Source organism: Meleagris gallopavo, chromosome 1, assembly GCF_905368555.1.
Source record: "Meleagris gallopavo chromosome 1, MGAL_WU_HG_1.1, whole genome shotgun sequence".
In the NCBI taxonomy this organism is placed as follows: Eukaryota; Metazoa; Chordata; class Aves; order Galliformes; family Phasianidae; genus Meleagris; species Meleagris gallopavo.
Window position 1 is genome coordinate 74,093,717 of NC_139404.1, and position 25,042 is coordinate 74,118,758.

The window sequence follows — 25,042 nt, forward strand, 5'->3', positions numbered from 1 at the left end:
AAAACAAAACAAAACCACCAAAATCCAACGCTCCCCCCTCCACTATTATATTCTCACTATTATAATCTGTAATTCTGAACCTATGGCTTTAAGAAGCCCACAGACACAAATCAAGAATATTTTGGTTACATTGGAATTATTCGGGCAGACTGAGTATGTCTAATTGCTTTGAATGGATCCAGGTATTTAATTTCAGGAGTCTGGTCTTAAACTCTTGGTTCAGGATTACTGCATCACTTCAGCACAAAACTGCAGTTCTACCATGTCCCCAGACAACTACTGAAAGACAATATATTACTGAAGTAATAATACACATTGGAGAGTTATGTATCATAATACCGTTCTTCCAAATTGGAGAAATTCAGCATTATTTTCAGCACCAAAAGGCCTGGAGCATTTCCCTTACCAGGAAAGGCTGAGTAACCTGGGTCTGTTCAGCCTGGGAAAAAGATGACTGAGGAGGGACATGATAAATGTTTATAAAAATCTCAAGGGAGGTTGGAGGCAAATGAATGAGGCCAGGCTCATCTCATTGGTATGTAGCGATAGGTCAAGGAGCAATGATCTAAAGCTTGAACATCGCAAGTTCCATACAAACATGCAGAACTTCTTTATGCTAAGCATGACAGAGCTTATGAGAACAGGTTGCCCAGAATGGTTGTGAAGTCTCATCTATGAAGATTCAAGACCTGTCTGGATGTGCTACCTATTGTAAGGAACTTGCTTTAGAAGGGGGGATGGACTCGATGATCTCCTGAGGTCCTTCCCAACCCCTGCAATACTGCAATTCTGTGAATAAAAATGAAAAAAAATTCAAATGCACTACACTGTTTCCCATAGTCACGATCAAAATTTGTACAGTACTGAATTTTAAATTAACTTATCAAAGGGAACACGTTAGTAAAAGATAATGTATTTCAGGGCAGATTTGACTTCATACTGCTCTGCTGAAGTTGAAATTCCTGATTTTCAGGATTTTTTTTCATTGCATGTGGGGTCCATCAAACCCCATATTTTCTTATTATACTTTTTTCTTTAAAGCTATTTTGCTGTGACTATCAAAGAGCTAGAGTTATTACATTTTCCACTCCAATGCCTACTTTTACTCTTTTAATATCTCTGTTACTACACACTCAGCAGCCAAATAGGTAAGCATGAAGCAACATTTAGAATTGAGGTAAAGAGCTCCAATATGCCTGACAATACAGTTGCTATTATTATTCTATACATGGAGACATGTATGGGTGGGTTCTCACTGCCCTACCATGTGACTGGTCACAGCATGACTGTTGCTCTAGTGCAGTCCAAGCTGCTCATGCACCTTCCTCTGCACCTCTTTGGAAGGAAACAGCTTGTTTTACACACTGTACAAAGCGATACGGTGGACCACATGAACACCAGAGGCAGCTGCCTTCCCTGATGGCACAGAACACTAGCTGAAATGAGCTCTATAGCAAGGCAGCAGAGGGCAGCACTGACTCTGTGTCTATGAAAATATCTTACTTTCCTTTTCAATCCCTCATCCAGATGTACTAAGAGAACGTCCCCTCTTCCCAGCAGTGCCCACAGATGAGGAAGAGTGACAGGGCAAAGTAAGTTACAGAAACAGACACAGAAAGGCAACAGACAGTGGCAAGATTTATACAAGCCACACATAGAATCGTAGGTCCTGATGATTTATATTCTATGATTCTGTGATCCTTGCTGTCCAAAATATTGTAAATATTATTTACATAAATGTAAATAAAATAAATATTTTATAAGTATAATATAAATAAATTGTAAATATTATTTACATAAATATAAATGCCCCTAATAGTGAGACACTGACCCCATCCTATAAGGCTGGCAGTATGCCTGGAACATCTGTTCTTGTATAAATCTATAACGGAAAGCACATCTTTTCATCTTTGCTGTCATGCAACCTGACAACTCTTACCTTGTAAACCTGAATAGAAATCTCTGAGCACTTTAGAAAGACTGCTGACTCAAATGTTGCAGCTAGATTATATTTCACAGGGCTAGTTAACCTTATACACTTGTACTATGGAATACCTACAGTACAATTTGTATGTCTTAACAGCAGCACAGGCTTAATCCATATCAAAATAATCTTGCTTATAGCCCAGATCCTCTAAAGACGCAGCTTCATCAGTGCTTTGCTAGGCATCAGTAAGGCTTCTGTACCTTTCCTTCAGCTATGAAATAAAGTATGCCAGCAAAGACATACTCTTGCATACACTTAATTTTCCACTAGCACCTCCTTGCAGGAAAGGAATTTGTAACAAAGGTTCTAGTTAAGACTTAGGCTATTCAAAGAGTATTTCCAGACACTTTTGATTACCAGACCTGTAATTTTTGTGAATATAAAGGGTACATACATAAGCTTGCATTCTGTGATTTTTTTGTAGCTGCTCAGCAACATCTGCAGGCAAAGAATCTTGTCACTCCTGCTCCCATTGCTTTGTGTGCATTAGTTCAACACTGGTTTATGTGGGAATATTTTGAAACCTCAAACTACCACTGGATAAATCAATGAAGTAGCATTCATCCTCCCCTCTTCAGACACACTGTGCAAGGCTTAATCTCATCAGCAAGACTATGCCCTGCCCACACATGCAAGGGACCACTAAGATTGTGAATCCCCCCCAGACACCGCAGCATGACCCAGTGTAGTGCTATAATAGGATGATAATAGCAGAGTGGCAAAGTCTCTGGCTACAGCAAATGACAATGAGCTCTAATGCAGCAGCCACGGATGCAGAAGTGAAGGAAAAGAGCTGCTTACATTCAGAAGGCCTCAGGTAGGCAGAGATCTCCAGCAAGAGATGCCCTCCACCACCAATCCTTAAATGAGGTCTGGGAAGGAGCGGATCCTCACTCTGCTCCTTCTGGTTGCTCAGGTGCATTGCATGCACCTGGGTTGGTCCTGCCTTCCCACCAGTTACTCAACCACTGTTTCAGGGTGTAACCTAGTATTTCCACTGTACCCATTTGGTATAGTAGAATTGGATTTAGGAATTTTTGTGTGTATTAAGTGGCAAGAACTCCAGTGGTGGAAACTGAGCTCCAACAAAGCTCTCACACAATAAGAATTTAAACATTCAATTAGAGGCTACAAAAGTAGTTCGATGTCTGAATATTTTTGTGGTTCTAGTAACCACATACTTCTATGTGACCTTCTGTGAACAGGATACAGTCTCAGGAAGTTAATTTACAGCCAACTACTCCTGTTCACTTTTCATATACTATCCAAAACAGGGGGGGCATAGTGCAGAACAGACTTTTCCTCTCACACCCATCACACACACTCAGTCACATCAAAACCCATATGTATTATACGTAGCATGTGCTTGTGTCACTTGTTGAACAAAACACAGTGACTGCTAATACTGATATTTCAACATACCTAATGGTGTCTCAAAAGAAAACGAGAACCCCAAAAAAGGAAAATTATGGATGAAGGAAGAGTGTTCAACAAAAAATAGATTGATGAGTTCTTTCTTGTCAAGATAAATAATATGGCACTATACTTAATTTGCAAGGAAACTGTGTCAATTTTCAAAGATTATAATTTGAAAAGTATTATATGGAGAAACATGATGACAAATTTAATGGAGATCACAGAACGCTTTGTAAAAACAAAATAACAGAACTGAAAAAAATCTGTCATCTCAACAAAATCTTTTTTAAAAAAGCTACAACTCAAAAGAACTCTATTATAAAAAGCTAGTGCAGCGGTAGCAAATCTAACTGGAAAAAATAAAAACAATATCATTTATTGGTGACGAGTTTATTAAGCAATGTTTGGAAAGTGTGACAGATTTAATTTGTCCTGATTTTTAAAAAATGGACTTTTCTAAAACCAGTTTGTCTCACCATACTGTAGCCAGGCAAACTGGAAAAAATAAAATAAAATCAGAAAGTCTTTCACAAGAAACTTGGAGAGTAAAGCCGCTAATTTCAAATTTTATGCTTTTGTGATAGATGAAAGTACTGATGCTACAGATACTGCTCAACTTGTCATCTTCATTAGAGATACTGATAGTGAATATAGTATCACTGAAGAAATAACTCCTTTGATGCCATTAAATGACATAATAAATCTCTTGATCTGTATGAAGCAGTAAAAAATACATTAAAGCAATTTTCTTCAATTTTTGTCAATATAACTAGTATAGCTACTGATGGTTCCCCAGAGATGACTGGTAAAAAAAGAGGGACCTACACGATTAATAGAAGACAATGCAATTACCACCAGCAGTTCATGTTTGATGAAACATCACTGCATCAGACATCAAGAAAATTTACATGTGCAAGCTTTAAAAATGGATAATGTAATGCAAATGATCATCAAATCTGAGAATTTCATGAAGTCCAATAATTGCCAGCTCCAGGAGTTTCTTAAAAGTTTGGATGCTGATTATGGGAATATCATTTAGTTTTCTGAAGGGAGGTGGCTAAGCTGGGGTAAAATGCTAAAAATATTTCATGATTTGAAAAATGAAACCAAGTCATTTATGGAATCAAAAAGAAATTCTGCACCAGAACTTAAAGATGAAAAATGGCTCTAAGGTCTAGCAGTTTTGGTGGATTTGACTGCTCATTTAAATGAATTAAACATGTGTCTTCAAGATGAAAATCAAATTATCTGTGCTATATTTCAAATCATAACAGTGTCCAAAATTACAGCAAGTTCAAGTTATGGCAAATGAGCATTTTGATGCATTGGCTAAACACATTCTTGTGAACAGTACAAAATATGCAGCCATGCTTTCTATTTTGATAAAGGAATTTGAGATAGGTTTGAAGATTCAAAAAAATATATATATCAATTTTTAAATATATTTTTGATTCATTTCTCAGCAGACAAAAATACATTACCTGTGAATTCTCACATGTAATGTATGAAGTTGCAAACAAAAGTTTGATTATGTCTTTTTACTACACTTTTGCAAGACATATTTTACCAGAGAAAAATAACCCTCATTTCACAATCACATCTTATTCATGTCATTGCCTTTCAGTGGCTTATATGTTTGTGAACAACTGTTTTCAAGGATGAAGTGCAGGAAGAGAAATATTTCATCAAAAATCTCTGACGAGCACTTTGAGAACTCACAAAGAATTGAAAACACTTCCACTGAACCAGACATTGGTGCATTAGTTTCACAAAAGCAAGGAAAAATTTCCCACTATTTTATGTTTATGTTATTCTTTTTTGTTTTAATAAAAAATACATTAAAAAATAAGTTGCGTTACTTATCCACATTAACGATATTATGTATTTTATACGTGGCCCAAGACAATTCTTCTTTACTCAGTTCAACTCAGGCAAACCAAAAGATTGGACATCCACGCCTAAACTCAGCTGACCAACCAAGTCCTGCAACTGAGTAAACTTGGGCTAATGAATGAATCAGGGCAGCTAATCTCACACACTTGCTTTAAAGGAAATATTGAAAGAAAAAAAAAATTATATATATATATATATATATATATCTTCCATAAATATTTAAGGTAGAGTGTGCTTGTGAAAATTCCTGTACCTCAAGCCTTAGTTTCAAAAGTTCCCTAACTTGTCAAAAACTGACACAAATGCCAGAAGCTGTCCCATCCTCCTTACTCGCATCCTACATTGCTCTTTCTCTTCTGGCACATATGCACATAAGGCTTCGCAACAAGCCAGGCTGTGGAACCGGCACAGATGACAAATGGTAGCATAACAGCATCTTCCAGTGGCAGTGCTAGATGAGAGGATCTGTGCAACCACAACCTACTGCCTCAGCCCAGAAATATAGAAATTAAACATATGATTCCTTCTTTTATTCAATTTAGCACAAGGGCTACTCATGCCTGGCTTCAAGTTACCCTTCTACACCAGCATTGTCTGACTGTAGAAACAATTTTTTTTTTCCAAGAATGTGGGCTAATTTTTAGTTGGAGCAGTGATATAAAATAAGTAAATAAAAAATAAAAGCCTCGGCAAAATTTTGTTTTTTACATCTAGAAGGGACTTGGAAAAAAAAAAAAGTGATCTGCAGGAAATAAGAAAGCTCAAGGGACAAGAGCAAGAACATCCAAGTTTAACATGATGAAATAAAACAAGGCCCAGAAATGAAGCTATAAACAGCAAAGGCTCTCAGAAGAGCTCCTCAAAGGAAGTACCCAGGCCTCACAGTTTCAAACATTAAGAAGACAGGGCTTCACCAGGAGCACCTGGCTTAGTTCTACCACCCAGCTACTGCATGGATAGCACTACAAATACTTCATCAGCCACGAGCTGGCAAAATGAGATTGTGCATGGAAACCAAATATTAACAACTGAGACTTAAGAATAATTCAGATTGAGAACAACCTCAAATCATATTTTCAATGCCTTCTCCTCACCCAGTTCAGTTGCACTTCAGAAATCCAGGTCATTCATACGTTATCATTCCAAAACAAGCCACCTCCCTCCCATGCGATCTTTTAAAGAGGACTTTGTCCTTATATAAGTTACCTCCAATAAGCCTTTTAGATTCCAAGAAATTCTAAAACATCAGTGAAATGCTGTCACAAAACTTCAGTAGCATGTTATGGATGTGGTTTGGTGAGCAAGTGAGGGGGAAGGACAAGGCAACAGCATCCATACCCTGTAATCCCTTGGCAAAGGTGCTCCCCTGCCCTGTATTGTCTGCCAGATTTGATCCATCCAACTTCTGAAAATAAGTTAATGCACAAAGCATAAGGATAACAAGAGTACTGGGCGGGCCAGGGAAGAGCTGCAGGAGCTTGAAAGGCTAGGCAAGTTGCCTGGGGCACGAAGGGTGTAACCACAGCTCTGGGGTAAGCTCCAAGTGGTGAGAAGGGAAATGTGCAGCAAGCGCGTGTCTCATCTTCCGTTCCTCCATGACAGGCCATAAAAGTCACAAGACACAAATGAGCAAAGCAGAGAGGAAAAGCAAGGTGTCCAGAGTTCAAATGCAGCCCTGAGACGTCAGGGTTTCTGAAGTCCACAGTCCAGTGACCAGCGCAAGACCTGACTCTCATGTGGGAGGCACAGCAGCAGTGCAGAAAAGCGCTCCGGCTGCCGGGCCCGGGGCCGGGCCCACATTTCTGTTTCTACCTGTGAGGGGCAGGAGCATCAAGAAAAGGCTGCGAAGGGCCCCCCGAGGGTATAAGCTCATTTCTCCTTCTCCCTGTAGGCACCAGAGCGGACGTCCCCACACCTGGCTCCGCGGGGCTTCCCCGAACGGCGATTCCCCACACATTCATCCACACCTACGCGCATCGGGCCGAAACCCGCGTCCCCAGAGGGAAGCAGGCCCGTCATCCCACCGCGGGATGAGGCCGAGTTCCTTCCCCCGAGATCCTTCCTACGCCTCCTCTCCGTCGAATCCTGAAACGGCAGGCCGCCCTCTCCCTACTGCACCGGCCCCGGGAAGAGCACCCCTCCAGCCCGGCCTGTGCGGGATCGGGCGCCAGGCCCTCGCATCTCCAGGCAAACAGCAACGCCACTATCACAGTGCCCTTACCTGCGGCGGCCAGGCCTGGGCCAATGCTGCTCCTAGCACCGCTCAGGCTGGGGCCCCCCTCCCCTGAGCGACAACAGACTGAGATCTCTGTGGTTCCCCCAGGGCTGCAGGTATGTCATCAGCACCGCGGCTCCCAGGTGAGCTGGGCACACCTACAGGAAGGCAGGCAGGCCGCCTGATTGGCGTGCGGGACTGACAGCGGGGCTCGCACCCCCGCTGGTGCGTGCGGGGGTGGGCGCGAGGAGAGTTGTCTTCGTCCTTTTCCTGGTGAGCTCTCACAGTGGAGTCATCTCGGTATTGGAGCTGGCTGTGCAGTGGGCCGGAGCACGACGAGGAATGTTCCTCTGCGTAACTCGCTGTGGAAAACGCACTTAACGCTGTTTTTTTGGGTTTAGTTTTTTTTTTTTTTTTTCAATCTTGAAGGCGACAGCAGAGCCAGTATACCTGCCCCTTGTCGTCTGTGGTTCTAGAAAGATGAACTATTACATTTATTTGTTTTTACAACCTTCATTACCCAAGTCTCTCTTCCGGCTGCTTAAGGTCGTTATTTTTGCATGCGTGAACCCTTCTTCCGTGTTTCCTCCCCCCGCAACGAATAGCCAGGATTTTAAGGGAAAGCACCAGGTGCTAGAAGAGTTGCCCTCCCAGCATAGAACACAGCTCAGCCCGTGCAGTAGATCTCAGAGATCCTAATATTATGTCCTCGATTGTCAAATAGGGGTAAGTGAATTAAACAGCTTACTGAAGCTGAAATTGAGCAGAATTTGAGTAGAAAAACTAATTTCTACCAAAAGTCTGAATCCACAGCAACCATTCTCAGGCATCCTGTCCTTCTAGGTACACAGATAAATATCCCTAGGAAACCTAGCTGCATAAAAGCTTTCTATGGTTGCTGTGGTTGTCATGTTCAAATGTGCACCGGAAGGGGACAGTGTGTCAGTTCCCAGTGAAATAAGGCTAGATATGTTTTCCTATGTAAAACTTGTTATAAAACCAGATTACTGAAATGATACGTATTTATAACAGTAGTCCTGAGACAGTAACCTATATTGTCAGAGAGCATGCATATCCTAAGAAGATATATTAAGAACCAGTGGCTTGTTTACTGTGTTGCAGACATTTCTTCCAAAATAATGGCAGTGGTCTTGACTGATGTACAAACAGGGCCATTGTCCTAAATGGCTTACTTGCTACACACTACTTTCTTATAGGTACTTATGAGAAACTTTAGAGAAAAATGACAAGACTTCAGACTCTCTGCCAGAGACAGTCTACTGTTAGAAATACAAGAGAAAGGGCTCAGCTGGAGTCTCCAAGCTCAGCTAGAGTCTCTCTGCATGTCAGCTACATAAGGAGGCAAAAGTGTATTTTTGTTTGCATGCATCCATTTAGCCCTGTCATTGCCCAATAGTTCACTTTGTTATAAGCTACTTATAAGCTACTGCCTGCTTTAAAAGGCACAAACATGGTTCTGGCTTTATGCAAATGGACTGGGGCCCCGTGATTTTTTCAGGTGCAGTCACAGCTGCAGCTTTTGCAATGCAATCCAGATGGATGTCACTGTTCATACCAGGGCATCAGAAGGGTTTTTGATTTACATGTGCAATTTGTGGCTTCCTTGACCTATTCTGACTTTTCTTGCATTGAAGCAAGGAATGGCCAGCCACTAGAAGCAAAAGCAGGCAAAATGGACCATCGGTTACTTTGCTGAGAATGCAAATATTGTCAGCTGAGCAGACATGCAAGCCTGTTCATAGCAGCAGGTAAAAAAAAAAAAATAGGGAAAGAAGAAAGAACCAACAACATATCTCCTACCTTTGATTTCATATAGAATTATAGAATTGTTAGAGTCAAAAGGGACCCTTTTAGATCACCTAGTCACATTTCCCTGCAATGAACAGGGACATCTAGACAGATAGATTAGGTTACTTAAAGTATGGTCTGGCCTGACCTCAAATATCTTCAAGGACTGGGCATCCACACCTCTGGGCAACCTGTTCCAGTGCCTCACCTTGTTTTCAAAAGCTTCTTTCTTACATCCAATCAAAATCTTCCTTCTTTTTAGTTAGGGACAATTTCCCTTGTCATATATTACAGTAGACCCTTCTTCCTTATAGCCCCATTCAGGTATTGAAAGGCTGCTCTGAAGTCTCCCCAGAGAGTTCTCTTCTCCATGCTGAACAGCCCCAGTTCTTTCATCCTGTCCTTGTAGGGGAGGTGTTCCATCCCTTGAATGGTTTTTGTGGGTCTCCTCTGGATGCACTCCAGCAGGTCAATATTTCTCCTGTACTGAGGACTCCACATCAGGATACAGTTCTCCAAATGAAGTCTCACTAGCACAGAGGAGAAGGGCAGGATCACCTCCCTTGACTTGCTGACCACACTTCTTTTGATGCAATCCAGAATATGTTCGGCTTTAACCAGGCTGCTAGGGCACATTGCTGGCTCAAGTCCAGCCTACCATCCCCCAGTGCCTCCAAGTCCTTTTCAGCGGGGCTGTGCTCTATTGGTTTATACCCCAGCTTGTATTGATAGTGGGGATTACCTCATGAGGTTCACCTGGACCCACTGCTCAAGGCTGTCTGGATCTTTCTGGATGACATCTCATCCCTCAGGCATGTTGACCTCATTACACAATTTGACATCGTCCGCAATCTTACTGAGGAAGCACTCAATCCCACTGTTAATGTCATTGATGAAGACATTAAACAGCACCTATTCCTGTACAGATCCCTGAGAGACACCAACCTTCATCTGAACATCAAGCCATTGACCACCACTCTTTGAGCGCGATCTTGCAACCAGTTACTCATCCATCAAAAGGTCCATTCGTCAAATCCATATCTTTCAAATTTGGAGAAAATGATATGGGACCACGTCAAAGGCCTTACTGAAGTCCAGACAGATGATATCAGTGGCTTTTCCATTGTCCACTGACAGAGCGACACCATAATAAATGGCCATTAGGTTAGTCAGGCAGGATCTGCCCTTAGTGAAATTATGTTTGTTATCCTATATCACCTCCCTCTCTTCCATGTGCCTTAGCATAGTGTACAATCAACAAATACACCATTAGCAGAGCAGTGTAGTTAGGCTGGTATTTTACAGGTTGTATAACTAGAAGGATTATCACAGTAAAAAGGGATAATAAAAAATAAATGAAAATACTCACCCATGTCCTAGCCTCACAAAAAAACTCTGAAGGGAGCAGTCTCCAGAAAGAGATCCTTCCTCAGTGGCAGTCAGCTCTTAAATGGGGTCTAGGAGAGGTGGAGCCAGTCTCCACCCTTTCCAGTCACACAGGTGAATTGCCTTCACCCATTCTCCCTTGGCTGAGTCAGTGCTTGCCTCAGGTGATCTATCAGAGGTTCAGGCTGTGATTCAAAAGTTCCCATACACATAGCTTCCAGGAGGATCTGCTCTGTGGTCTTCCCTGGCACAGAGGTGAGGCTAACTAGTTGGTAGTTCCCTGAGTCATCCTTTCTTCCCTTCTTAAAAATGGATGTGATGTTGCCTTTTTCTAGTCACCATGGATTTCACCTGACCTCCATGACTTTTCAAATAACAAGAGTGGCTATGTCAGCACATTCCCTCAAGAACTCTGGGATACGTCTTATTGTGACCCATGGACTTATTCTTGTTCAGGTTCCACAGGCAGTTCTGAACCTGAATGCTTCACCCTTTTCCTTGTTTATTGTTACTAGCTTGCCTGTATTGCTTACTAGTGAGGATATGCCCTCTTTGACTTTCCTTTCTAGCTGATGTACCTGTAGAAGCCTTTCTTATTCTTCGTTGCACCCATTGCCAAGTCTAGTTCCAGCTGGACTTTGGCCTTCCTGACTCTCTCTCTGCACAGCCTAACAGCATCCCTGTACTTCTTCCAGGTTACTTGTCCCTGCTTCCACTGCCTGTGCATTTTCTTTTTGATCTTCAGTTTGACTAGCAGGTTTCAGTTTAGCCATGTCAGTCTTGCATTCCTTTTCTGATTTCCTATGCCTAGGGATAAAGAGCTCTTGTGCTCTAAGGAAAGCTTTCTTAAAGATCTGCCAGCTCTGCTCCACTCTCTTGTCCTTGAGGACAGATTCCCAGGGGGTTTTGTTCACTGACTCCCCGCAGAAATGAGCAAAATGAAACCCAAACTTTTATTTTCTTATATATTGTTTTACAAGACAGAAAGCAATAGCTTAAAGCTTATTCTAATTCAATTAAATGTCTTTTTATTCAAGATTAATAAAATATGGACTTTAATAAGCAAGAAGTCTTTTTGAGTCCTCCCCATTGTCGTTGCATGAGAGGTATCCTTGAGGTGCTCTCTCAGCTTCTATGTATAACAACATGCTGTCCTGTATTGGGAAGGTGTTACCTCCTCCCTGCAGCCAGGAGAAGTAACATTAATACAGATATACTTCTACACATGTTCCTGTATGTTGGTGAAGTGGCTTTAGAAATTTGTCCTGCATGACCCCTGCAGATACACTGGATTATTGTTAAGGCTTTCTATAACAGTGCCAACACCTACTATTTTCTTATATTTCAGCTTTTTAAAAACAAAACCTCTGAGATTCTAGCCTCAGAAAAGGGCAAGAGCTGCTTGTTCATTCTGGCGTACAACAGTCATGTTGCCTCATGCCAACAGTGTGAGAAATACTCAAAATCAATTTCCGATCAGACACAGATCTTTGTTAAGTGACGAAGTTTATTCGTTATTGCAATAGCGGGCGCACGCCACCTTGTGGCGAGGAAGAAATTGTGCGCTTAATTAGTGAAATCTATACTATTTTATACCCTTCCTACTAAGTATATCTCTCCTGTTACTCATTGGCTGAGCATCTCAGGCACACAGCGTACTAGACACAGTTGCTAAGGTATGTTTCCATATAAGGTTTATCACTCACCTATCATTTTTCATTTTCAAAGGGGACAGGAGGACATATGCTAGGCCCACAGATTGTTCCCCATTCATCAAGAGGACAGAAGGACAACGTATACTAGGGTCACCAGCAGTTCCCCTTTTTTCAAGGGGGACAGGAGGACAGTGTATACTAGGCTTTTGCTATCCTGCCTATCCACCATAGGTAGTATCAGTGTTTACCCACCTGGTCAGAATGTTCTGAAAAACAGAATACCTGGCAGACTCACTCTAGCTTATATTAGGCTCTGCCTCAACATCTCATTGTGAACAACAACCCCTGCAGCCAGTTTTTTCTAAGTTTAGTAAAGGCCTATACCTTAGTGCTAGAAGTTTTCTAATGCAAAAACTCAATCTACCTCTCACAAACAACAAGGTGTGGGGGGCTGCAACTAGCTGCTTGCTCTGTCTGTGGATAGGGAATCAGCTTTAGCCTAAAGAAGCTGTCCTTAACAGGGGTTGCTGGGGACAGGAAGCAAATCCTACTGCTGTTCTTCACAACAAGAAGAGAAACAATTCTCCTTTGGGCTTTGCCTCTTCCACCCCTTCCCTAGCAAATCAGGCCAAAGTATATGTTATTCTTATCCTAAGAACCTGTGCAGTATTGGCCAGCGTAACACAACTTGGTAGGACCTACCTTGAGAGCACAGTGCTGATTGCAGACTTCAGCAGGAATTGCTCTAGCCCACCTCTTATCCAGTTTTGATCCTTAATATTAGTGACCTTTTTAGTCCTTAAAAATACAGATTCTTTTCTGACCCATGGTGGCACAAGACCAAAATACAGCTATGCTGTTCATACTGTGAAAGGCCTTAATTAAAAAAATATATATACGTATATTAATCTTTTAATAGGCCCCACATTTAGTAGTAGAAAAGTGATCACATGTTCCTGAAATCACCACCACAAGAGTGGCCTGTTGTCCTTAAAATTACCATGAACAATGGGTAGAAGCAAGCTCAGTCACACATCATCTCCTGTAGGATCTATTCCTGGCACAGGCCATAGATATCCAATTCAAACTTCAGCTGACAGTCAGTCCCTTGTAGGGAGTAAGATGTGCAGCTCCATAGTATTACCAAATCTCCGAAGGACCAGTGTTTTGACAATTAGTCTTAATGGAAAGGTGGGAAGTCCTTTAGTCCCTGTAGGTAAATACATTGTCCTGGGCCATTGCAGATCCAGCAGTAGAACTACCAAAGGTATTCCTGTGATATAGAAACAGTATACTAACTCCTCTGTATTATTTCTTCTTTCTGTAGTCCAACACTGTATACCAGCAGAGGATTCTTAATGCCTCTCACTCCCATAACCCAGTCATGCAAAAATGAATCCTTTCCCAGAGCAGAGCTCTCACATGTGACCTTCCATTGTACAACATGCTACCATCCATAACAGTGGTGTGTAAGCCATGATGCTGTTGTTGGAAGGGCAGACTTAGGAGGGATTGTTTCATATAAGCAAAACCACAGTTCTCATGAAGCAAACTTTTGTCCTTAACTCATAAAAAGAGCCTTTTTATGATTCATACAGTGATATTTTTATTTTTCTTTGCATCTAATTGATAGAAGCACAAGAATAATAGTGCAAGTAAAATATAAAAGCAGAATGACCTTATAGAAGAGTGCTTTTTCTACCTTAAGAAAACAAAAACATGGTACATTACATTAGAGGCTTATGTTGTAAACTGATTGAGGCAGGAACCACATCTCTGTCCTGTGCTCGTCATGCATTTCTCTCAGTGAGAATCTCTCCTGAAATTATCACATTGCGTAGGATGGATGAATTACAGTCCCCAGACCATCACAGAGAGAAAGAAATGAAGATAAAATGTTTAAAATGTTAGCTTGTCATGATTTTAAGTTGGTGAATAGGAGGTCTAGATATTTCATCTAGGGACTAGAAGGGACAATCTAGGGATCAAGGGACAGAAGATGAAGGCAACCAACTGTGTAAGGTTTTGGATCTTAAGTGATTAGAAGCTACAGCTTACAAGGCCTAGTAAAGGGCAAATAATGATTATAACAGTTTTAGAATATGTAACACTATGCTTCCTCATAACTGAAGAAGGGTAAAATTGCCTTTCTGTTTTGGGCATCTGCTCCAGATGCTCAAGCTAGACACCCAGCCCAGCACCCAGATACTTTCTTTTAACTCTCCAAAGATCTTAATGTGGCTGATGCCCCACTTTTGCTGCCCTACTGTCTCCATACACCCTGCTGTTTTTTATAACTTCATTTCACTGTATGAGTCATATCTCCTCCTCCGTCATTAGTGATTCTCAGAAATAAAAATAGGGCATTGTTACTCCATGCACTGGAGCAATATCACATTGTTGTCTGTAGTGTCTGTGGCTGTGCCTCAAGTTCCCTACAGGATTTCTCAGACCTGCTTGGATTATTCTTTCCTTTATCCCGTCTCTAATGCAAGAGTGAAGAATGCCCTGCAGGAGTTGCTATAAACATTGCTCTGTTCAGCTGCTAATTTCTTGCTGAAGTGGCTCCAACTCTTCCCACACAGTGATAAGGCTTTTCTCCAGCTTGAACCAGCTGATACTGAGTCAGGTCACAATGCCCATCCAAACCCATGCCACAAGCACAACTTCTGAATGGTTTCTGTCCCATTTGGGCTCTCTGTTGGTGAATGTAAAGGTAAAAACCTATTCATTTTTGTGTGAGTTCTTAGATGATGCCTCTCCATATTTTCACTGAGGGAAAACCTCATCACCAGCTATAACAGAGGAAAAAAAAAAATCATTAGATTTTATTCCTCCCCTAAACAGATAAACACCACATGAAGAACATTTGTGAGAGTGAAAGTCATGAACTGGTTCTTAGATGAGTTTAGGGATCAAAGACAGAAGTAGAAATAGGTTCTCTTCTTTCATCTACTACCGTTTACAATCAACATTATATTCTTGGGCTTCCCAGCAGCATGGATCTCAGAGCACTAGTGAGACACATCAAATCACCCAGATCATTATGACCCAGGCTGTAGCAATTGGGCAGTTCAATATGATGAGAGGTTCAGCACGATAGAAAGGTGCTGGAAGGGAAAAAGATTGCTTACCTAAATCAGAAGATTCCAGGTTCGCAGGGAAAAATTCCACCAGGAATGGTGGCAGTTAGCCCTTAAATGGGGTGTCTAGGAGAGGTGGAGCCAGGCACACAGGTATGAAAAGTGAAAAGTGTTGTTTCTGCATTGATCATTGAAAAGGGCAATTGATCTAAAGAATTAAGCTGTAACATATCCTTAGAATTAGCTGATGTGGAATGTAAGAATAGCATATACATATTAGTAGCATATTTTAGAAACATAGTTACCGGATTACCTAACAAATACTTTCTCACAAAGCTGCAATAAATTTTAAATGTTCTAAACAATGTGGGTATAGTGTTCTGAACTAGGAAACATACTGTAAAGTTGTTCATTCGACCGGCAAGAGTGAAATATATTTAACAGACTTTTCAAGGAGTCAGGGCCTTTACACAAAGCAGAGCTGTCCCGCTCTGTGGGAATGTGAGGATGCCATGTGCAGGCTCCAAGATAATCCCCTCTATCCTCCTTTCAAGCTTATCTCTATGCAAGGACAGATAAATGACCAGAACAAAGACCCAGTGTAAAGGGACACAAGTGTCAAGGGGGGTAATTAAACAATTAAGAGGCTATGGTCATGTTGTAAAACAGACATCCGAAAGTTAGGACCAAACGTTTGTCAAGAAAGCAATGGTTAGAAGGCAATTAATCAATTATTTGTGTCTGAGCAGTAAAGATTTGTGCTTACTTGGTATCTGTATGATTAGTGAAGCGCTGTGGAAGAGTGTGAGCCGGCAGTACTCAGCCAGTGAGGAACCAGGCAGAAAGAGATCAGCGTCGGGCAGTAGGGGATAAAAGATGTAACGCTGCTTTCTTGGTGTACTCCTGCTTGTGGGATGCCCGCCATTGCAATGCAAATAAAATCTGCTTTATCAGAGATATTTCCAACACAGGTGAATTGCTTTCACCTGTGCTCCCAGGGCTGACCTGGTTCTTTCTCCAGGTGATCAATCAGCAGTTCAGGCCACGACTCAAGTTTCCATATACATGCCAATAAGCACCTAGCACAGGTTTGGTAATGTTATGGTAGTTTGCATTTCCCTGCATGGGATGGAGAGAGGAACATCTATTATTGGCAAGGGACTGCCAGCAAGCTGCCCAGGGAGGATATTGCCCTAATCAAATGTACCACTAGCAGTAGCTAGTGGGCTAGCCAAGTTTATTGGAGTTACTGATTGTGGGAACATTTGATGGTGAGAAGCCAGACTGTATTCAGCTCCCAGTTAGATGCTTAACATTACTTACTGATGTAGCAGCTCAAGAACACCTCCCTTGCACCTCTCTGTCTCTTTTGGTATTGGAATCGAAATACAGTAATGGACTTAATACACTTGGATGTATTGGGAAGGTCTGCATGCCTCAGTACACCCTATATGTTGAGAATATTCTGCTCTACAGTGTGGCTCAAAAGAACCATATGATCTGTTTGTTTGCTTTTTTCCAGTACTTGAGGTCTCCTATGCTACCATAATCTCAGATAGCAGAGAGATGACTGTGTAATCTTGCTATGAAATTTCATAGGGGATAGGAGTGCCTCAGAGAACCCAGAGAGGGCCTGTGCTTCTCTGCAGGACACTGAAGGTCGCTGGGTGGGAGGTAGTAAGAGAAAATTAGAACAGGGCGGTGCTCCTGAGCACATGTAACACATTGATGATATTGTTGTGTGGGGCAATACAGCAGAAGTTTTCATGAAAGGAAAGTGAGTAATCCAAATTCTTCTGCAAGCTGGTTTTGCTATTAAGCAAAGCAGAGTGAAAGGACCTGCCCAGAAAATTCAGTTCCTACTTATAAAGTGGGAAGATGGGCATCATCACATCCCTGCAGATGTGATTGACAAAATTACAGCTATCTCTCCACCCACTAGCAAGAGAGAGATAATCTTTTCTGGATGTAGTGGGCTTTTGGAGAATGCATGTTCCAAACTATAGCCTCATTGTAAGCCCCCTTCATCAGGTGATGCAGAAGAAGAATAATTTTTCATGGGGTCCTGAGCAGCAGCAGGCTTTTGAGCGAATTAAACAAGAGATAGCCCATGCCATGGCCCTGGGTCCACTACGGACGGGGCAGGTTGTAAGGAACATCCTCCACACTGCTTCTGGTGAGAAAGATCCCACTTCGAGTCTGTAGCAAAGAGCCTCAGGAGGTAGCCGAGGCTGACCACCGGGATTTTGGAGTTGAGCATAGAGGGGGACAGAAGAGTGCTACACTCCATCTGAAAAGGAGATATTAGCTGCGTATGGCTGCTTCTGAAGTAGTCGATACTGAAGTGCAGCTCCTTCTAGCACCTCGACTGCCAATGCGGAACTGGATGTTCAAGGGAAAGGTTCCCTCCACCCATCATGCTACTGATGTCACTTGGAGTAAGTGGATTGTGATGATTACACAATGAGCTTGGATGGGGAACCTCAGCTGTCCAGGAATCTTAGAGGTGATCATGGACTGGACTGAAGGCAAAAAGTTTGAAACATCACCAAGAGAAGAGGTATTGCATGCTAAAGAGGCCCCACCATACAGTGAACTACCAGAAAATGAGAAATTCGCCCTGTTCACAGGTGGATCGTGTCATATTGTGGGGAAGCATCACACATGGAAATTTGCTGTGTGGAGCCCGACATGACAAGTTGCAGAGGCCACTGAAGGAAAAGGAGAATCAGGTCAGTTCACAGAGGTAAAGGCTGTCCAGCTGGCCTTAGATGTTGCTGAACGGGTGAGGTGGCCAATGCTTTAATACTAATAACTTTATACTGTGACTCATGGATGGTGGCAAGTGCCTTATGGAGGCGGTTACAGCAGTGGGAACAGAACAGCTGGCAATAGAGGAGTAAACCTATTTAGGCTGCTGAAGTGTGGAAAGACATTGCTGCTCAAATAAAGAATACGGTCATAAAGGTGCGCCAGGTAGATGCTCATGTACCCAAGAGGGAGGCTGCTGAAAAGCAACAGAATAACCATCACATAGATCAAGCTGCCAAAATTGAGGTGGCTCAGATAGACTTGGACAGGCAGTACAAGTGTGAATCATTTCTAGCTTGCTGGGCCCATGAGACCTCAGGCCATCAAGGAAGAGATGTAGCGTATAAGTGGGCTAGAGAACAAAGATTAGACTTAACTTTAGATGCTATTGCACAGGCTATTCATGACTGTGAAACTTGTGCAGCAATTGAACAAGCCAAGAGGATGAAAGCATGAAAGCTCTTTGGGGGAAGGGCTGTGGCAGCCATGGCAAAAGTATAAATATGGAGAGGCGTAGCAGGTTGACTATATCACCTTGCCATGAACTCATTAAGGTAAGTGTTATGTACTTATCATGGTGGAGGCAAACACTGGGGGGTTTCAAACATGTGCAGTACTCCATGCTACCCTCTGAAACACTATATTATGCGTAAAGAGCATGTCAGGAAAAGCGACTCAGGTCCTTCCAGCTTCTGGAAAGGGCAAAACTCTCCATGGAACTGTATTTACTCAGGGACCTGGGTCCACTTGGTGGGTGATGCAGAAAAATGGGGATGTTCAATGTGTACCACAAGGGAATTTGATGTTGGGGAAGTGCAATCAGTAATTCCATGTATGTATATATATTTTGTGTGTGTGTTTAATGCATGCTAATTATTGTTTGTTTGCATATGTATTAAATATTATGTAGTGATGTGGAATAAGTGATGGAATGTCATGGTTTTATGGTTTTTGTTCTTAGTGTTCTACACCATAACATCATGCAGAGAACTAGGAGTTAAAGAGTTAATCCTCCAGTTTCATGAATTGATGATTTTTCTGAGTACCTAGCTCTCAGAAGAGAAGAATACATATCCCAGAAGACTTTCACTGTTCTGTATCCATTTTCCATTCAGATGGAAAGATAAAACTGCTTCCAAGTAACAAGACTCTCTTTTACTGCTCATTTCTGTGGGGTGTGCTCCCTAGCCATTTTGCCGTCAGTATTAAAGTAAGGCCTTTGGTTTTGGACACTTTCTCCCTTATTTTACTTGATCTATTATCTTCAATTCTTATATTGTATTATATTGTGTTTTCTTGCATTCCAATATCATTTTAGTAAATTAGTTTTTCTCCATTAGCTTGTTGCCGCTGTTTTATTTTTAGGCCTATCTCCCTACTTTTTCCGTTTTCTCCCCTCCCCCATCTCCTGGGCCATGTGTCCCCCTACCCCATTTTTCATGGAACTGGGCCTAACTGGCCCGGAAACCATTGGCAGGAGCACAGGCAAGTTATTTGCACCTTTGCTTCCCATGTGACCAGAAGGTACAGATCCAGGGTGAGGCCACCCTAGGCTCGTACAAAGGCCAGCCACTGAAAGGAGACCACCTCTTATATCTAGGATGTTTCCTGAGAAGGAGTGCTGTACAGTCCCTCAATGGTTGGGTGAATTCAACTCTTCTTTTTATTTATGACTATTGGCATACTTGAGATTTCTTGTTACTGCCAAGAACCTGTCAAAAGCAATTTTGCTTCTTTTTGTGAGCAGAATACCTTGACTGCACAATACTTGCTTGTACAAAATTAGATGTTTCAGAGCAAAACTTCCTTTATCTACCTAATACAAAGACTTGACAGAACTCACCTTATCTGCTCAGTAAGGCCTTCAGAAGGTTGTTCCTGTTTTCTAAAACTATCAGGGAATTATCTAGATTAATCTGTTCCCGTGACAGGGGGCAGCAGGCCCATAGGTCCCCGGACCCAAAATGAGAAGGGAAAAAGGGAAAGGTAGGGAAATGAGAACTGGGCCCAAAAACAGAGCAGCGGCAATGATCTAAGGAGGAAAACTTCATTTTACTAAATATGATATCAGAATGCAAGATAACACAATATAAAACAATATAATTGAAATTGGGGCTAATAAATCAAATAAGAGAGAAAGTGTCCGAACCTGGAAGGCCCATTTTGAACTGAAGGCGCATCGCTGGGGAGCACCCACACACACTGCCAGGCAGCAAGCGAGAGAGCGAGACAGAGAGCGAGATCTCATGACTTACTCCTGTGGCTTATCTTCCTCTCTGAACATGAAGTTCCCTGAGATATGTAGTTCTTCTCTTCTGAGAACCAGATATCCGAAAAGTTGTCAATCCACAGAACTGGAGTATTAACTCTCTATCCATGCTTTACATGATGTTATGATGTGGAATACCAATAACAAAATTATAAAACCATGACATTCCACCCCTCATCCTACATCACTACGTCATGCTTAATATATATACATAGGTACAAAAACAATAATTAAAATGCATTACACACACATGTCTATATACATATAATTACTGACTGCACTCCCCCAACATCACATTCCCTTGTGGTACACATTTGTCTCCACCAAGAGAACCTAGGTCCCTGTGCAAAAATAATACCACTGAGAGGTTTGCTGGAAGGACCCAAGTTGCTTTTCCCAACATGCTCTTTACGTGTGCCACAGGGACCTTATCTCCCTATTAGGGAGCTGGATTAGGTAGGACCATCACGATTCATAGATTCTCCGGTATTGACCAACCAGGTGGCTTCTGCCAAATGCTTCCTCCAGTGCTTAAATGTTCTGCCACGCATTGCTTTCAACATAGTTTTTAACAACACATTGTATCGTTCAATTTAACCAGAAGCTAGTGAATAATAGAGGATGTGATAAATCCATTCAATGCCATGATCTTTAGCCCAAGTATTTATAAGATAATTTTTGAAATGAGCCCTGTTATTTGATTCAATTCTTTTTGGAGTGCCATGTTGCCACAGGACTTGAACTGGTTGCTTTCTTCTCAGGAGGGGATTTCTCTCCACAGCCCAATATGGTTTTCTGGACAGCAAGCCCCTTTCCTCAGAATTTTGGCCCAGCAAACCTCCTTCCTTCCTGTTTGTGGCCCAGCATTGCCCTCTTTCTTTTGGGTTTTGACACAGCAAGCCCTACTCCTGCGTTTCAGCCCAGCAAGACCCGTTCTGTTAGGTTTGTGGCCCAGCACACCCCCTTACTTCTAGTTTTGGATCCAGCAAGCAGCATTCTTTTGCTTTGTGGCACAGCACACCTGCTTTTTTTGTGGGTATGGACCAGCAGGACCCCTTTCTTCTGAGTTTCAGTCCAGCAAGGCAGCTTCTTTCTGATTTGCTGCCCAGCACTCCTTGCTCTTTTTCGGCTACGGAACTGCCCCAGTGCGCTCCGACTAACTCCAAAGGAGCGATTTGGACTTCACCTTGTTTTCTTTCTGACAGCGCAACTCCTAGCACTCCTCAACGCACTCGTCACCTGTCTTACAGCAAGTTTTCTTTCCTTTTTTCTGTCGTCAGAGAAACTAAGAGTGTTGCAATGGAGAAAGAAAAGAAACGAACTCTAAATAAAGGGGAAGGCGCATTGAAGTACCGCTAGGTGTCATGCTTTCAGCGAGCAAACAAGCTGAAGACAAAATTTCTCCTGTCCTGGCTGCAGAGAGAAATCCCATCCTTGGAGGAAAGCAGCCAGTTGAAGTCACACTCTTTTGGCTACGGAATTGCCCAAGTCCACCCTTCTTGACAGAAAGCGGCATTCGCAGAGAACCACTGTTCAGACCGGCCGCTTGCAGCAGAGAAAATGCGACTTCAGCCGGATGCTTTCCTCCCATGAGAGGGGTTTCTCTCCACAGCCAGCTAAGGAGTAATTTGGTCTTCACCTTGTGTTCTCTCTGGCAGCCCAACTCCTAGCGCTCCTCAGTGTGTTCATCACCTATCTTACTAAGGGCCCCTTTCCTTCAGGGTTGAGGTACCTCAAAACCTGGTCTGGCAATGTTTGGTTCAGCAAGAACATTCCTTCTGGATTTCGGTATAGCAACCCTCCATTCCTCTGTATTTTACCGCAGCAAGACCCTTTCCTCCTGCTTTTTGGCTCGGCATTGCTACTTCCTTTTGGCTTTCAACCCAGAATGCCTTCCTTCCTTCTCAGTTTCAGCACACTATGCTTCATTCCATCTGCTTTTTTACACAGAGAATGTCGCTCCCTTCTGTCATATTTTTGGGGGGAAAACTGGTATTTCTGGGAGAAAATATAATATAATTTGGAAAAAAATTGTGTTTCCTCTAGAGAATGTAATGCTATTTGGAGAAAACTAGAATGTCGTACTTTGGGGGTAGAAAACTGGTATTTCAGGCAGAAAATGACATATTTTTTGGACAACCCTGGGATTTGTGGGAGAAAATGTCATATTTTGGGTGAGTCAACTGTTATTTCAGGCAGGAAATGACATATTTTGTGGTGAGAAAACTGGTATTTCTGGGAGAAAATGTCATATTTTTGGGAAGAAACTGGTATTTCTGGAATAAAATGTCCCATTTTTTGGAGAAAACTGATATTGCTGGCACAAACTGTCCTATCTTTTTGGAGAAAGCTGGTATTTCTGAAAGAAAATGACATATTTTTGGTGGGAAAACTGTGATTTCAGGCAGGAAATGTCATATTTTCTTGGAGAAAACTTGCATTTCTGGCAGGAAATGTCATCTTTTTCTTGAGAAAACTGGTACTTCTGGCAGGAAAAGTCATATTTTGGGGAAGAAATCTGATATTTCTGGCAGGAAAGATCGTATTTTCTGTGAGAAAACTAGTAATTTTTGGATAAAACAACATATTTTGGGCTAGAAAATTGGTATTTCTGGCTGGAAATGTCATATTTTTTGGAGAATGCTGGTATTTCTGGGAGAAAATGTCATATTTTCGGGGAGGAAATCTGGCATTTCTGGCAGGAAATATAATATTTTTTGAAAGAAAACTGATATTTCTGGGAGAAAAATCGATATTTATTGGAAAAAAGTAGTATTTTGGGGGGGAAATGTCACATTTTTTGTGAGAAAGCAGGTAGTCCTGGGAGAAAATGTCATATTTTGGGGTGGGAAAACTGATATTTCTGGAGGAAAATGGCAGATTTTTCTGGAGAAAATGGTATTTTTAGGAGAAAATGTCACATTTGTTGGAGAAAACAGGTATTTCTGGCACTAAATGTCTTTTTTTGGTAGAGAAAGCTGGAATTTCTGGGAGAAAATGTCATATGCTGTGTGAGAAAAGTGGTATTTTTGGGAGAAAATGTCATATTTTCTTGGAGAAATCTGGTATTTCTCACAGGAAATGTCATCATTTTGTGGAGAAAACTGGTATTTTGGGGAGAAAATGTCGTATTTTCTTGAGAAAACTACTATTTCTGGCAGTAAAGATCGTATTTTGGGTGAGAAAACTGGTATTTGTGGGAGAAAATATTGTATTTTTGGCTAGAAAAATGATATTTGTGTGAGAAAACGTAATATTTTTGGGATAAGCCTGGTATTACACGGAGAAATTTTCAAATACTCTGTCAGGAGAAATGTTTTAGGGGGGAGAAAATGTCATATTTTGGGGTAGAAAAGTGGTATTCCTGCAAGAAAATTGCATACATTTGGGAGAGAGCTGGTATTTCTAGGAGAAAATGTCTTTTTTTTTAATAGGAAACTGTTATTCATGGGAGAAAACGTCATATTTTTGGGAGAGGAAACTGGTATTTCTGGGGGAAAATGTTATATTTTGGGTGAGAAACTGTTATTTCAGGCAGGAAATGTCATATTTTTAGGAGAAATATGGTATTTCTGAGAGAAAATGTCAAATTTTCGGGAGAGAAAGCATGCATTTCTGGGAGAAAATGTCATATGATTTGAAACAGAACTGGTATTTCTTCCAGAAAATGTCGTAATTTTTTGGAGAAAGCAGGTAGTCCTGGGAGAAAATGTCATCACTTTCTGGAAAAAACAGGTATTTCTAGGAGATAATGTCATGTGGGAGGGAAAAATGTTATTTCAGACAGGAAACGGCATATTTTTTGTGAGAAAACTGGGAATTCTGGGAGAAAATGTCATACTTTGGGTGAGACAAGTGTTATTCCTGGCAGGAAATGTCCTAATTCTGGGAGAAAGCTAGTGTTTCTGGGGGAAATTTTCAAATTTTCTGTCAACAAAACTGTCGTATCTGAGAGGAAATGTCATATTTGGGGGGAGAAAACTGGTATTCCTGCAAGAAAATTCCACATTTTTAGGAAAACCCTGATATTTTTGGGAGAAAATATCATATTTTTTTGGAGAAAACTGATATTTCTTGCTGGAAATGTCTTATTTTTGAGTGAGGAAACTGGTATTTCTGTAAGAAAATGCCGTACTTTGGGTGAGAAACTGGTAATTCTGGGAGAAAATGTCATATTTTTTGGAGAAAACAGTCATTTCTGGGAGAAAATATCATATTATTTGTGAGGAAGCTGTTCTTTCAGGCAGAAAACGACATCTTTTGAGTCACAAAATTAGAAATTCTATGAGAAAATATCCCAGTTTGAGTGAGAAAACTGGTATTCCTGGCAGGAAATAGCATAATTTTCTGGAAAAAAACTCGTGTTTCTGGGAAAAAATATCAAACTTGGGCTGACAAAACTGTCATATCGGAGAGGAAATGTCACACTTTGGGTGAGTAAACTGTTATTTAAGGAAGGAAATGTCATGTTTTTGGGAGAAAACAAGTATTTCTTGGAGAAAGTGTCAGAAATTCCAA

At 41.6% G+C, this 25,042-nt stretch overlaps 1 protein-coding gene and 1 long non-coding RNA gene across 8 annotated transcripts in view; one reads left to right on the forward strand and one right to left on the reverse strand.

Annotated features, from left to right (window-relative positions):
* Positions 1–8,045, reverse strand: part of ARHGEF5 (Rho guanine nucleotide exchange factor 5) — a 37,242-nt gene extending 29,197 nt beyond the window's left edge. For 3 of the 7 annotated variants that reach the window (XM_085234167.1, XM_031555502.2, XM_010716935.4), the window contains exon 1: positions 7,518–8,028. The gene's annotated coding sequence lies outside the window, so the exon portion shown is untranslated. Of the gene's footprint in view, positions 1–7,517 lie in introns of all 7 variants that reach the window. The other 4 variants (XM_085234191.1, XM_085234196.1, XM_085234183.1 and 1 more) reach the window with 3 other exon arrangements.
* On the forward strand, positions 6,826–18,413 carry LOC146545422 (uncharacterized). Its single transcript, XR_014885957.1, has 2 exons — positions 6,826–7,110; positions 7,188–18,413. It is a non-coding gene; the product is annotated as an uncharacterized LOC146545422 (long non-coding RNA).
* The last annotated feature ends 6,629 nt before the right edge of the window (positions 18,414–25,042 follow it).